Source organism: Neoarius graeffei, chromosome 18, assembly GCF_027579695.1.
Source record: "Neoarius graeffei isolate fNeoGra1 chromosome 18, fNeoGra1.pri, whole genome shotgun sequence".
In the NCBI taxonomy this organism is placed as follows: Eukaryota; Metazoa; Chordata; class Actinopteri; order Siluriformes; family Ariidae; genus Neoarius; species Neoarius graeffei.
In genome coordinates this window covers 5,216,875-5,223,628 of record NC_083586.1, presented here as the reverse complement: position 1 = coordinate 5,223,628, position 6,754 = coordinate 5,216,875, and the positions used below count along the sequence as shown (strand labels likewise).

At 44.4% G+C, this 6,754-nt stretch overlaps 1 protein-coding gene across 2 annotated transcripts in view; it reads left to right on the top strand.

The window, feature by feature from the left end:
- The first annotated feature begins 4,313 nt into the window (after positions 1-4,313).
- Positions 4,314-6,754, top strand: part of LOC132865861 (zinc finger protein 850-like) — a 157,969-nt gene continuing 155,528 nt past the window's right edge. The window contains exon 1 of one of the 2 annotated variants that reach the window (XM_060898353.1): positions 4,314-4,403. The gene's annotated coding sequence lies outside the window, so the exon portion shown is untranslated. The remainder of the gene's footprint in view (positions 4,404-6,754) is intronic. The other variant, XM_060898352.1, reaches the window with a different exon arrangement.

Below are 6,754 nucleotides of genomic sequence, written 5' to 3'. Positions count from 1 at the left end.
ATCAAAATCAGACATTAACACTAAATAAACTTGCATTTATTTAATTATTTGTTTTTTTTTAATTTTGTTACATAGTCAAGAGAGGTGGCGGATCACCGGATCCAGTGTAAATAGCTGCCAGAGCCAACGTCCGAGGTTCCGGAGCGCGCTCCGGCTTGCTCCCCCTCAAATTAAGCCCTGGTCCCAACAGATAGCAGCAGGCTCTACTAAGATCCCCAAGACTGCTGAGGACAGTGATACCCTCCGTCACAATCCCTACATCAGTAGGTTCACTGACTGAGCCATCTTGGTTCCGCCACAGGTAAATCTTCATCACCTTGTCTACCACGGCACAGGCGGCATGGTGGTGTAGTGGTTAGCACTGTTGCATCACAGCAAGAAGGTTCTGGGTTCGAGCCCAGTTGCTGGTGGGGGCCTTTCTGTGTGGAGTTTGCATGTTCTCCCTGTGTCTGCGTGGGTTTTCTCTGGGTGCTCTGGTTTCCCCCAAAGACATGCAGTTAGGTTAACATGGGGTGGCCTCGGGCTGAAGTGCCCTTGAGCAAGGTACCTAACCCCTGACTGCTCCCCAGGCACTGTAGTTTGGCTGCCCACTGCTCTGGGTGTGTGTGCATGTGTTCACTGCTTCAGATGGGTTAAATGCAGACAATGAATTTCACTGTGCTTGAAGTGTGCATGTGACAAATAAAGGTTTCTTCTTCTTTGTACATTGTTAGGTGCATCAGCAGCATCCTGGAGACATTGCAAAGATAACTCATTGGCGCTCATTCTCAGCTTGCACATGTGGCACAATAAATCATGTGTATGTAATAATTTCTGGGATGTAAGGTTAAGTTCAAGTAGTTTTTTTATGTTTGCTATGTGTTATATGCATTTATGGGGAGAAAATGTTGGTCGTTAGAATTCAGGGTATAATGTACTCATAACCAGTGTTATTAGACAGTAGCATCTACATAAGCAGTGTATAGTGGATATAAAAAGTGTACACACCCTGTTAAAATGATAGGTTTTTCTGATGTAAAAAAAATGAGACCATGATAAATAATTTCAAAACTTTTCCCACCACCAGATATCCTCAAATGTGCCAAAGGTCCTTTCATCCATGAACTGCATGAGCTTTTCTGTCAGTACTGGTGGGAAGGAGCAGTCCCACAGGATGTGAGATGCCAATATCGTCACCCTTTACAAAAACAAAGGCGTGACTGCAATAACTACTGTGGCATCTCACTGCTCAGCATTGTTGGGAAGCTGTTTGCATGTGTCATCCTAAAGAGACTTCAGGTCGTTGCTGACAGAGTCGACCCAAAGTCCCAGTGTGGCTTTCCTGCTGAGACTGAAGCTTTCGTGCTGAGACTGACATGATCTTTTCTGTCAGGCAACTGCAAGAGAAATGCAGAGAGCAGGGGAAACCATTATACATTGCCTTCATTGGCCTTACCAAGGCATTCGACCTTGTGAGCAGAAGAGGACTCTTTGAAATCCTGAGAAAGATTAGATGTCCTGCAACATTGCTCACCATCATCAAATCATTTCATGATGATATGAAAGGAGCCGTTGTGTATGATGGCTCCATCTCTGAATCCTTCAACATATTCAGTGGAGTGAAGCAGGGATGCGTTCTAGCTCCCATGCTGTTTGGAATCTTCTTTGCAGTCATGCTGTAATACACCTTCAGAACAGTGACAGAAGGGATCTATTTGTGGAGAAGATCAGACAGGAACCTTTTCAGACTGTCTAGACTGAGAGCAAAGACAAAGGTGCAGTAGAAATGCATCAGAGACTTTCTCTTTGCTGATGATGCAGCAGTTGCAACCCACTCACAAGAGAAGCTCCAGTCTGCCATGTCGTCCTATGCTGTTGCCTGCAATGAATTTGGCCTCACCATTAACTTAAAGAAGACTCAAGTGATGGGACAAGGTGTTGATCAGCTTCCCTCCATCACAATTGCTGACCAGGAGCTGGAAACAGTCAATGAGTTTGTTTATCTGGGCTCTTTAATCTCTAACAATCTGTCCTTGGACAGCCAGATCAACAGACGCATTGGCAAGGCTGCACCAACCTTTGCCAGACTGTCCAAGAGAGTCTGGACCAACAACAAGCTCATGGAGCACATCAAGATCCAAGTGTACAGGGCCTGTGTACTGAACATACTGCTCTATGGCAGCAAATCTTGGACCCTGAAACCAAGGCAGGAGCAAAGACTCAATTTGTTCCACATGCACTACCTGAGGCATATCCTGGGAATCACTTGGAGAGACAAGGTCCCCAACAACATAATGCTCCAGAGGGCCAACATCACCTCCATGTTTGCCTTGCTGAAGCAGAGACACATGTGCTGGCTAGGACACATCTCCAGCATGCCAGATGGACGTATCCCTAAGGACCTCCTCTACAGAGAGCTGGCATCTGGTCACAGACCAGTCAGCTGTCCTCAGCTTTGCCACAAGGACACTTGAAAACATGACCTCAAAGCTCTCACCCTTGACATGAATTCCTGGCAGATGCTTGCAGCAGACAGGTGTGCCTGGAAACTGGCAATGACAAAAGGTCTGTCAGTTTTTGAGGAGAGTCTCATGCAGAGAGCTGATGAGAAAAGAGCTGCCCGCAAATCTTGTCCTACAGCTGTCAGTGCTGCTACACAGTTCTGCTGTGCAAAGTGTGGAAGAGACTGTCATTCCCGCACTGGACAACTGAAAGTGTTCCTAGGGCACACTCTCATGGTCATCTGGGATCGACGGCTGCCTACTACTACACTTATGCAACCAGCTTATTCTGTGTTTTTTATTTTTTATGCTTTTCTCAGTAACCGATTTGTTTGTTTTTCAATACAGGTTATACAGGTACAGGTTATAGGTCACATAGGTGAGGTTATAGGTGGGAAACATTTTGAAATTATTTATCATGGTTTCATTTTTTATTACATCAGAAAAACCTATCATTTAATGGGGTTTGTACACTTTTTATATCCACTGTATGAGTTTTATTTATATGTGTACACACACACACACACACACACACGAGGGTAAGTCAAAAAGTTCTAAGACAAATGAAAAAAATCTTTATTTATGAAAATAAAGCTATTTCTCTACATATCCTCCATTTAAGTCTTCTTCTGCAAGCGATGTTTCCATCGGAGAATTCCTTCTTTGTATTCCTTTTTTGAATTCTTTTGAAATTATAGCATCTGTCTTAGAACTTCTTCACTTGCCCTCATATATATAGTATATCAAGTTATATTAATTTTATTTTATGTTTCTTTATAGGGCACTCTTTAATTGGGGCCCAGGTCTGTTGTGTGACCCCCACCATAATTTTGTTTCTTATTTTACTTTTTGAAAGTTTAATAAAACAAAACAAACCATGAAGACCACTGATGCTTTGTTATTGTTCAAAGAAATAGGCCAAGACATTTTTCATAAAAGGAGAGATACAGTGGTACTTGAAAGTTTGTGAACCCTTTAGAATTTTCTCTATTTCTGCATAAATATGACCTAAAACAACATCAGGCTTGTACAGTTATACAGGGGCTAACACCATCTGGGCCTGCTGATTTTCCTGCATGGAGTCTCTTCAGCTGTCTTCTCACTTGCTCCTCACTGACGATTGGTGTGGAGGTGGGGGAGGGATGAAGATGTTTCTGGGGGCGGGGTACTCAGCCAGGGGTCTGTTGAGGAGGTGCGACCGAGATTCTGAAATGGAGATGAGGTTGGGCAAGAAGAGGTGGGGGAGGGGCGAGAATGTGAAGTGTGTGGTTGTAGCCATCCCGCAGAAGAGTGGTGGTGGTGGGTTGGGGTCACGCCATCAAATCTGTTGAAATAAAGATTCAGCTCATTTGCCGTTTCCACATTGCCATCCTCTCCTTCATTGCTGGTTGGCTTGTAACCAGCGATGGTCTTCATTCCACTCCACACCTCTCTACACCGGTGGGTAGACAGTAGATGTGTTATGCTGCATGAGCAGCAGTTCAAATAGTTGCAGTCTGCTGGCTTTATGTGCCTCAGAGGAGTCTTCTTTATTATTCCGCCCATGTTGTGCTATGCATCAGTTCCACTGGTAGCAAACAGCCCCAGAGAATTTTAGCTTCTAGCAGAAAAATAAAACCCAGCACAGACATGTTCAGAACAACCAAATGGGTCCAGGCATGAAATATTACACTTTTTAAAATGACATTATAATTGTTATTTGTAGAAATGTGTGAGGGTTTGGTTGGGAAAGGCGTCCGCCACCCTGAAACTCCAGTCCAGGTGGTGGCGCTAACGCGTCCAGTAGCTGCTTCTCCAACCGACAGAAAACACCGGAGAAGAAAAAGAAAAAAACCCGCTGCTTCCATGAACCGCATCAGCCCCTCGGTTTATAAAAATAAAAGCACGTTATTGTGTCTGGCTCTGAGGATTTAAAACCCTGAGGTAAGTTAAACTGAAGGTGTGTGGTCGAATCCCAAATACATCTCCACTTTACTGTTTTGGTGTGAACTCCGTTCAGTATGAAATAATGCCGTGTGCACTCTCGGTAGTGCACTACTTATCCACTCAGGAGAGAGTTGTAGTTTGGCTAACCTGTTTAGTTGTATGTTTAAAGTATTTAAATAATCTTCACTTAAAGCTATTTCCATCACGTTATTTTTTTTTTCTAAATTGCAACTTCCTCGCCATTCCAACTTTTATTTCTCGGAATTCCAACTTTTATTTCTCAAAATTCCGACTTGATTCCTCACAGGCTTTTTCCCCTCTTTTATTTTATTTTTAATATTTTAAAGCCAATCAGGCAGCCTCACCCCCTCTGCAGTGTATTAAGCAGAAAGCTTTACACATTGAAAATGAAGATGGATGAAATCATAGGGGACTGTTTTAGGCATGGTTTCCCCAACCGAGAAATCTTGTTACTGGAAGAATCGTATGGTGTTGAGCTCTAAGCCTCTGATCCCTGGAGAGAGAGAGAGAGAACTCTGTCTAACGATGAGCTCTGGCAGCAACGAAACTTCTTACTTTAACTCAAGGCTAAAGGCCCAACTCGCAAAGCTCTGTGTTCTGTTTCCGCGCTGGTTTTATTCTTAAAGTTAAAGTGCCCAGGAGTGATTTGTGTCTCCACTGCTCTGATGCTTCTTTCAGGAGGTTGGTCTGCTCGCTGCGATTCTTCATCCGCCATGCTGTCTTCTGTTCACAAAACCAAAAAAAAAAAAAAGTTGCATCTGTAAGAAGTGTAGATTGTTGGCTGAGGGTAATCCTAATCGCGTCATAACTGATCATGATTTAGCTGAGTTCATGTGGAGAGTTTGGCCAACATTATTACCTCTGCCGAGGAGGTTGTGCATTCAGTGCAGTTTATTGTCCAATACATTGACTATTTATTTATAAAATCCTTTTAACAATAGGCATTATCACAAACCAGCTTGACAGAAAAATACAGATTTTAAATATATGACTTAATTAGCACCCTGGTATAACGATGACACTCGCACTTTAAAACAGACCACTCGAAAACTGGAACGTAAATGGTGTCAAGCAAAATTGGTAGCCTTCAAATTAGTGTGGAAGGAGAGCTTCCTGAAGTATAGAAAAGCTCTGAGTGCTGCGAGGTCAACATATCTTCCCTCCCTAGAGGAAGATAACAGAAATAATCCTAGATTCCTGTTTAATACCAGGGTTTCCCATACATAGACCATTGTGTGGCGCAGCGCCACACAATGGATTCCTAGCGCCACACAGTCAGACTCGCGATTTTTGAAAAAAAAATCCGTTGCGTATCGTTCTGTTCATTCATAGCGCAGGGCTTTCCACTAAGGCTCATACTAGCCGGCCATGACAAATAAGTAGCCAGCCGAGGGGGGGAGTAAACACAAAACCAGAGCCGACAATTCCCCTGTGGGAAATGGTGAGAGTGATGCAGCGTGCGCAGGCTGTGAGGCTCTGAGCATGTGTGTGAGAGAGAGAGAGAGCAGCCCCGCCCCTCTCTGCTCCCTGAGTGCAGCCCCGCCCCTCTCTGCTCCCTGAGTGCAGCCCCGCCCCTCTCTGCTCCCTGAGTGCAGCCCCGCCCCTCTCTGCTCCCTGAGTGCAGCCCCGCCCCTCTCTGCTCCCTGAGTGCAGCCCCGCCCCTCTCTGCTCCCTGAGTGCAGCCCCGCCCCTCTCTGCTCCCTGAGTGCAGCTCGTCGCCTTGGTAACGGTGCTCAGGCGCAGGGAAGAGACACAATATGACAAGCAAAGAGCGCTTTTTCTCAGAGTTCCCTCTCCTCGAACAACGGGGATTTACACAGAAACGAAAGGAGCTATTCACAAAATTCTTTCACATTGGGCGCTACAAGACTCTCATGAACACACTGATGCAATTTTTTTGTCTCTAGTGTAAAAAATGTGGACAATAGAGCGAGTTGAAAAAGCGCTGTCAGGTTTATAATGGGAGTCTATGGGGCAGTGCGCCTGTCCTCTCCTTACTTTCAGGCTTCTCATTCAAAAACTGTAAATCCTATCGCTCAGGTAGACACATTGTGTGAATCAGGACAAGTGTGGCTACTACTTTTGAGAAAATTATGTCTGTAGAGTGAAATTTGTGGCTGAAAACACAGTTTAAATGAGAAAGTTTGAGCTACTTTTTCAAGCTGTCTACACTCTAACTTAACGAGCTCCACTGGTGTGTAACGCCATAGACACCCATTATAAAGCCGGAACTTCTCCAGATTTGATCGGGAGGAAACACAAAATAAACTCCTGTGCACGCAGTTCCCAGGGTTAAATGTATTTTCCACAGACCATTTATTTATTCA